At 31.0% G+C, this 8,858-nt stretch overlaps 1 long non-coding RNA gene across 13 annotated transcripts; it reads right to left on the bottom strand.

The window, feature by feature from the left end:
- Nucleotides 1-246: 246 nt before the first annotated feature.
- Nucleotides 247-8,510, bottom strand: LOC111902164 (uncharacterized). Of its 13 annotated transcripts, none has more exons than XR_006190639.2 (4): nucleotides 8,176-8,470; nucleotides 6,443-8,078; nucleotides 6,328-6,365; nucleotides 248-945 (listed from the first exon to the last, which is right to left on the bottom strand). It is a non-coding gene; the product is annotated as an uncharacterized LOC111902164 (long non-coding RNA). The 13 variants fall into 13 exon arrangements; XR_006190642.2 differs by having other exon boundaries at nucleotides 248-942; XR_006190641.2 differs by having other exon boundaries at nucleotides 6,328-6,357; nucleotides 8,176-8,469.
- Nucleotides 8,511-8,858: the final 348 nt, after the last annotated feature.

The raw sequence follows: 8,858 nt of genomic DNA, 5'->3' as shown, positions 1-8,858 counted from the left end.
AGTCCATACGCCTCAACAAAATGGTGTAGCCAAAGGAATGAATCACACCATTATGGAGAAGGTCTGATGTATGTTTTCCAATTCCAAGTTGCCAAAGTACTTTTGGGCGAAGGATGCTTCTATTGGTTGTTATCTTATCAACCTATCACTCGCAAGAGCAATTGAGAAGAAAACTCCATTTGAGTTATGGTATGGGATACCTGCCGATTATATAGATTTAAAACCTTTTGGATGCCTAACTTATGAACAAGTTGATAATGGGAAGTTAGAACCGAGAGCAATCAAATGTGTTTTTATTAGGTACAATTCGGATGTACAAGGGTGTATGGAGATCAGATCTAAAGAATGTTATTATCTCAAGATTCAACCAGTTTTCAACTCCTTTAAAAGTACATATGTGTCATCCAAAGCAAGTAAAGAGAAATCTCAAATGGTGGTGGAGCTTCCTACTTCACCTTCCACTTCTATTCCATGTTCTATAGAAAAATCAAGAAACTTCCTTGTCTGATGATCTCGTTGTTGTTGAAGAGTTAACATCTTCACCACCATGAGCCACTCCTCCATGCATTGCATGAGATAGACCTAGAAGAGAATTTGTACCTCCAAAGACGTATGGTGAAGCTGATCTTGTTGCTTATTCCTTTTTTGTTCCTGATGATATTAAGTCTAAACACTTAAGTGATTGGATGATTGCAATGCAAGGTGATATGGAGTCCTTGCATAACTTAGGATTAAGTTCTTATTTTGAAAGAAAGAAGACCAGTCAAATGCAAGTGGGTCTACAAGCTCAAGGAATCTGTCAACCCATATGAGAAACCAAGGTACAAAGCTTCGATAGTAGCTAAAGGCTACACTCATATTCGTGGTATTGATTACACTGATTTAGGTGGTGTTGTCTTTTCGAAGCGAAAGTTCATGAAGTCTGCGGACCACCTCTACAACCTTCTGCAGCAGAAGAGATGAATCAAACGGTTAAAACATCTAATAAGAAGCAGTTTGTTTTTTAACATCCGCAGAGTGCTACAGTAAACTGAAATTTAAATAAACTAATTTTATAAACTGAAAATAGTTCTCAACACCAAATTTTTAATAATTCTAGTCTTGAAACATGGAAAGAATACTAAAAAGAACATGTACACAAACAAAAATATAAAATTTCTAAAAAAAAATCTAAAAATGTAAAAGAAGCTAACAGTTTTATTCTAGAAAAAAACTAATTTTAAAAACCATAAAAAATAAAAATAAAAAAAATTAAGAAAATATTGCAAACAATGTCTACAAAATTCGTAAAAGAAATACAAATGTTAAAAAAGATACAACCGAAACTGAAAATATTATTAACAGAAACGGTAAAAAAATTTAAAAATCATTTTTTTTTAAATCAGGTTATAAAAAATTGTGGAAACTATAAAAGGAAATTGTATCAAATCCGTAAATCAAAGGTAAAAAAAATCAAAGTTTAAAACAAATTTTTTTAAAAAAAAATCACTTGGAAAAAATGAAAGCCGAAGAGGTTTGAAGTGGCAAGTCAAGTGTTGCGCCGTGTAGAACACGTGTAGATGTTTTGTAGTCTGAAGCCTTCCAAACAAACAAATTGCTGTGAGAAGGCAAGTGTTGCGGGTGTGTTGCGACACGCAAGAAAAAGTGGTGCGAAGAGTTTTTTTTAAAACAAACAACACCTTATTCCCCAATTGTCAAATATACTTCTATCCGTGTATTTTTGGGATTAGTTGCTTTTAATGATTATGAATTAGAGCAAGATGATGTTACTACAACTTTATTAAATGGTGTGCTTGAGGAAGACATTTTTATGCAAAAACCTGAGGGTTTTATGTATCCTAGCAAAGAGGACTTTGTGTGAAAACTGAATAAATCTCTTTACGACGTCAAATAGTCTCCTAGATAATGGTATAAGAGGTTTGATTCATTCATGACCGATCACGAATTCAAGATGTGCGCCTATGATACTTGTGTTTATTACAAAAATTGTGATAATGGTTTGATGATCTACTCACTCTTATACGTTGATGACATGTTGATCGTAACGTAAAGATATGAAGAATATTTAGAAGTAAAAAGACACTGACATTAAAATGAAGGACTTAGGAGCTGCCAAAAAGATTTTAGGTATAGAAATTCTTCGTGACAGGCAGTCTAGGGTCTTACATCTTTCTCAGAAAAATACATTGAGAATGTCCTAAGACGCTTCAATATGCATGAAGCAAAACCTAACAACACAAATTTTGCAACTTATTTCAAGTCATCATCTCATTTGAGTCTTATTACTGAGACTAATATGGATTATATGGCATGTGTTCCATACTCTAGTGATGTTGAATCTTTAATGTTTGTTATGATTTGCACGCGCTCTGATTTCCTTATGTTATTAGCATGGTTAGTAGATATATGGAAAACCCAAAGAAAGAACATTGGAAAGTAATGCAGTAGATCATTCATTATTTGTGTGGTACGCCTTCTATGTGTCTACACTTTGGTAAGTCTACCACTGGTGCTTAGATATGTTGATTCGGATTATGGCAAACTTCGATAAATGAAGTTGATTACATGGTATTTATTTACCTTTCATGACTGTGCTATTAGTTGGAAAGCCCGGTTGCAGTCTATAGTTGCTTTGTCATTTATTGAGGCAGAGTATATGGCGATTACAGAAGCAGTTAAGGAAGATATATGGTTGGGGGGGTGTATTTAGTGAACTCAATGATATATTGAAGGTTACCATGGTATTTTGGGACAATCAAAGTGTTATCTCTTGAGTAAAGATCAAATGTTTCATGACCGAACAAATCACATTGATATTTGTTTCCATTTTGTGCGGGATATTATTGAAAATGTGATTGTGTCGTGGAAAAGATTCATACAGATTATAATCCTGCTAATATGTTAACTAAGAGTGTTGCTATATCCAAGTTCAAATTATGTTTGAACTTGATGGGTGTTTTTTTTATAGCAATTGAGCCTGAATGACTCGCGAGGAAGTATTTTTCTTTTGTGGAATCAATTTTTCTCTAAATGGTGATTGCAGGTTCTTATAGAGTTTTGAAGTTTGTTGAGCTATTGGTGTTTTATGTTCTTGGGTGTTTGTTGGAGAAGTTGCAGTTTTCTTTGTCTAGTTTGAAGTCAAGGTGGAGAATAAGGAAATATGCCTTCCAAAATTGACAAGTTCTTATTATTTCAAGGGCTATAATGTCTTTCCAATAATGCAAGTCTAATTTGGTCGCATTAGGTCTAAAAGGGCATCGGGTTTAAGATGGGTGTTTCAATTCTAAAAAGGGTACCAGATCTAAAATGAGTGTTCAGGTCTAAAAAGAAGTTGCAGTTCTCTCTCTCTCTCTCTCTCTCTCTCTCTCTCTCTCTCTCTCTCTCTCTCTCTCTCTCTCTCTCTCTCTCTCTCTCTCTCTCTCTCTCTCTGACGACATTTTTTAAGGTTTCAACTCTTTATTTCCAAATCATTATAGCTCATTGTAATATCTTTGATCAAACTCTTTAAACACTGCAATATTTTAATGGATTGGTTCTCGGCTTCGTGTGCCGGTGGTTTTTTCCCGATTTGTGTTTTCCACATAAATTTCTAAGTTTTCTCTGATTTACTGTTTTGCTTAGTATTTTTCATTACATGTGGTTGATTGTGGTTTGATATTTTAGTTCTATTCCATTATAATATTGTTCTTGTGATTTGGATTTATAGGTTGTTTGATGCATTAAGTTTTTTTTGATATTAGTGCATTTTAGCATCTTTGTTTATTAAAATCCGGTTTTTTAAAGACTTTCATAATAATTTATTTGGTTGGAATAAATTTGAATTTCTTTTAGAGAAAAAGGTGGTTTTTTTGATTTTTTTGAAAACCATATATTTTCACATTGATTTTCAATTTAAACGATTCATTTGGATTACACACACTTCAAATAGATTATATTTGAATTTGTTTAATCATCATAAGCTTATTTAAGAAATTAATTAATTATCATGTTCATTTCTTTTTATCCTGATTTTTTTATCTACACATAAATAACAAATTACAATCAAAACAAGTCGTAAAATAGAATTAACTTACAAATTACGGTTATAGTTTTCATGGATAGAGACAAACAAAACGTAAAAAAAATAAAAAATTAAAAACAACATTAAAAATATTTATATTTGAACATATTGTTAAAAAGTAGAAAAATTTATTCGAAGAAAATGTTAAAAAAATATAAACTGGTAAAACTTAAAAAAAAAAAAAACATTAAAAGTTTTACAACGGATTAGCAACAGATAGCGATAAATTTGCAACAATTGTAAGGGATTAATGACAAACTAGCAACTGATTAGAGATGCATTAGTGATGGATTGACGCCAAATTAAAATTTCATTCTTCTTCATGATGTGAGTCCTATGGGATCGCAGACCTGACACCTCTTTCGGACCGGCCTATGATTTATGCAGGATGGGTTCCATGTTGTTTAGATTATTAAATGTTTTCCGGGGCACTGTAATTCTTGTTTAATCAATTAAATTGTATGTTTATCAAAATGGTTTATCTTCGTCAAACATGTTTCACGACTCCATTTGACCCTTTTATATTGGGATGAGACTGGAATGTCCAACGTTGGAGTAAACGTGGACCACAGGCGACACAATAATTCTTGTTGATAAAACGACCAATTACATGATGAGGACCCACTTATTTGTTTTCCATAATGAGGACACATTTTATATTAAATTTATTGTTTTTTCAGATATTCAGATTACTAATAGGATCACTTTGGCGGCTCATTCTTCCACGATTTTGATGCATCCACCAGAATTAATAGTGGAATGAAATAAATTTATAGTGTATTTTAATTAAGAAAATTTGTAAATAAATTCATAAAGTTTAGCTTTATTAACGTAAAAATCATTTTTTTAATTAAGTCCAAAAAACCGAAAAATATAACAAAATAATTTTTATATCCGGCTAATACCAGTTATCAGGGTTAAATTATAAATAAACAATCATTGATAATTTTTTTGTTAATATGGTTAAAGTGTAAGGACTTTTTTGAATATATATATATATATATATATATATATATATATATATATATATATATATATATACTAGCCGTTTACCCGCGCTAAACAACGAGTGCGAATAATTTCTTCCAGAAATTAGTTTCTAGAAGTGATTAGTTTTTTTGCACAAATAATTTATTTTGCAGTTCAAAGTAGTTGAGATATGTTACTATATCTTGTAATCTTGCACATGAATTATTTTCAAGATTAAGAAGAATTTTAAAGTGAGTGTGAATTGTTTTCTTTGGTGCGCATTAGAAACATGTTGATTATCTCTTTTGATGAATGATTATGTTTGAGAAACATGTAAATTACAAAAAACAATTAGGGTTTTTCACTTAAAGTTTCGGGTTAAGCGTTCAAAAAACACTCTTTTTTTTTTAAAAAAAATTATGTGCTATTAGTATTTATTGTGTATGTGTGTGGGTGGGAGGGGGGGGGGGGGGGATACAACATATAAAAGTTTCTTGTTTCGGTTAAAAATAAAAATATATAGCTGTTTTTGGTTAATTATAAAAGTTGGTTATTGTTTTGGGTAGAAAAACAAACTATGATATTAGATAAAAATAATATAAAAACTATAATCAACTTTTTAAAATGAAAGACTCTAGTAATATATTTAGTTGGCTAAAGAATGAAATTTACCGTATTTTTCCAACCGAGATAAAACTATCATTTTGATTTTTTATTTTGATTTTTTATTTTTTTGTTATTTATGTCCTGAATGACTATTTAGGTTATTGTTTTTATAAACGTTTTTTCCGTCATAGTTTAATATTATGACATTTTTAGGTCAATTACGATTGTTTTTGAAAAAAAATAATAAACATCTCAATCAATGACAACTCAAAATATTTTGTTATTACTTATTGACGCGGGAAAGAAATAACAAATTTTTGTTATGGAATACAACCAAAAAATAGCAACAAAAAAAAGCAATGAAACTACTTTGTCTAATTTTCTTAAACACAAAATAACTTAATCCATAAATTTATTTGTTTATTTTGTTGTTGATTAAAAGAAGATGATTGAGACCTCAAATTCATAATTAATATTACAATTATATACAGGATTCAAGAAGTCTAAAATAGATTTATAGTTAAAGCATATGTTGCTCTTTACTATTTTGCTTGTAAGAAAATTAGAAATTTGACTTCCTGTATATAATTGAAAGACTATTAAGATAAAGCATAAGAAATTTGATTTTATCAAGAACCATAGAGAGTTTACATAATGGGACTTTGTTAGTAGAAATGTTAAGGATTACTCACTTGAGTTTTTGGATAACTAATATGCATTCACTGCAATCCTATTTTGAATGAACAACATCAGTTCCTTGATAAATGAAAAATAAATTACCATAACAAAAACTTTTTAGTCTCTAACCTGCCTTCCTGGATGGAATGGAATATCAGGGTCTTCGGTTAATTCAACATCAACAACACCAATCAAAAGGCGGATGTGATGAAATCAAGATCAAACGGTGAAATTTCGGAACTTTTATGACCAAAACAGAAATGATAACTGAGGTTAGAGCTTCTAAATAAAGGTTAGATGGTGTGGTTTTCATGTATGTTGTTCCATGTGATTTAACTAATAATGTCTATTTAGAATAATCGACTAAATCTCACATATGTTGCTCTTTATTATTCTTCTTTTTTCTTTATAGTCGGAAGTGGAGGTGAATAATGTGTTGTTTAATGGTGTGATGGTGTTAGTAATGAGTAACTACATTTATAAGTGTTCCATTAAAGATACCAACACCCAAACCTACAATAGATGAAAACAAAGCCCATGACAAAACCATTCTTGACAAAAATGTTAGCATGTTCCAGGAGAAATGACATACTCACATGTTGTTGGCCAGTCATACTCTCCATCAGTTAGCAATGTTGAGTGTATGACAACCTGCAAAATTGGCCAATAGTGTTCTAGTAAGAACTGGTAAATGCTTATTTTGATCCACAAGATAAAAACATATTAAGTAATATGGGATACGTTTAGAAAACAATGGGAAACATAAATAACAAATCCAATGACTAAATTTGATTACTTGAAGTTACCACCAGCTCCACCTGATTAACATCTCCTTCATGGAAAAACAAAAACATCATTTTCAATTAGTCAAAAATGATGTAATAAACTATACAAATTTCAGTAGATAATACAATTTACCTTAATGAAGTTCAGGAGAGAAAAAGTTTCTTATCTTGTTGTGACTCCTCTTATAGTGGAGCCCTGGGTTCATTTTCCAAGATTTGGATATGAAGATGCTACATAAGATGAAATAATCAATCTTCTCTTAAAATTCAAATTTGAGGAAAAATTTCTTCCCCAAACCTAATAATTTGGAAGCATGAACTGTGATATTAACCTTGGAAACATAAAAATTTCAACTTGTGAATCAAATGAACAAAAACAAAGGGTATTCCAAAAGAAAATAGAATAAATGATTAAAGAACAAAATGAAAAAAATCATACCAATATGGGTATTCTTCATGGCAACTATTTGAAAAAGCCTACCAGATTGTTCCATTTTGGGAACACAGCCGTTCAAGTTTCCTTTTGCAATCCGAAATCGTTATTTGTTTATTTAATAGCATAAATGAATGAAAGACGTTACCTTTTAATTAAGACTGAGATCATCAACATCGTTATTTGTTTATTTAATTGTGGTGGTGGCTCGTAGGTGTTATTTTTTTACAGATAGAGATGGAGGAGCGTTGTCGCTGTCTCAAAACATCCATGGTCAGGGGAGCTCGGGGAGCCTTAAGCTAGGGTTCTTCATGGAGATTACAGTGAGAGAGATGAAGCTATGTCTTCGGCCAATACAGAAAATCGCAAAGTGCAAGAACGAAAAGTGATATAAAGCTTAAAAAATAAAATAACAAAATATAGTAACTATTTAGGGATAGAAAAAATAAATAACGTTAGGGCTCTTACCTGGTACTACCTGACAGGGGAGCGATGTCGATGTTTCAATCACCACCTCTTCCATCAACCTTTTGTTAATAAGAACAACCTACATGGAATCAATGATGCACCATCAAGGAGAGAGAGAGAGAGAGAGAGAGAGAGAGAGAGAGAGGGAGCACAAAGAAATTGTAGAATGTAAACACCTAAATAGATAATTTTTTTATAGGCGATGGCTTTGACTGAGCGTGGGGATGAGCCTATTCAAATTATCGTGTATTCCGGAAGAAGAGGGATTTTTCAGAAAAATAGGAGCGGAGAAGTTGCCCTTATGTTGAAGTTGTTGGACGGGATATGGAAGGGAACTGGGTTAAAGCCATAGTAACTTAAGGTTTAACAAATATGTTGAATTGAGCATCTCATAAGCAAAACCATTAGGCGATAAATTGGAGATTTGTTTGACTTAGTTTTAAGTGAGAATTCAAATGAAAAAGAAATGACGGATTAGGATAAGATAAGGAGTGATAGGTAAACATGGAGAGTTAAGTGATATCATGGATAAGATATTTGTATATTGAGTTTAACATTTTGTACTATTTAAAATTAAGACTTTCTTGTCTTAAAATAGGTAAATGCTTTTTAAGGTATATATATATATATATATATATATATATATATATATATATATATATATATATATATATATATATATATATATATATATATATATATATATATATATATATATATATATATATATATATATATATACTCCTTGGGAATAGTTATCTTTGTATATTTCAGATTGTTGCCACAGATGTTTGTGGGATTTGTAGTTTGGCCCCTACTTCCCTAACATCCAATTATGTTTTTACTTTCCGATTCTTCC

This window comes from Lactuca sativa, chromosome 4 (assembly GCF_002870075.4).
Source record: "Lactuca sativa cultivar Salinas chromosome 4, Lsat_Salinas_v11, whole genome shotgun sequence".
NCBI lineage: Eukaryota > Viridiplantae > Streptophyta > Magnoliopsida > Asterales > Asteraceae > Lactuca > Lactuca sativa.
This window is presented reverse-complemented; position numbering and strand designations above follow the sequence as displayed.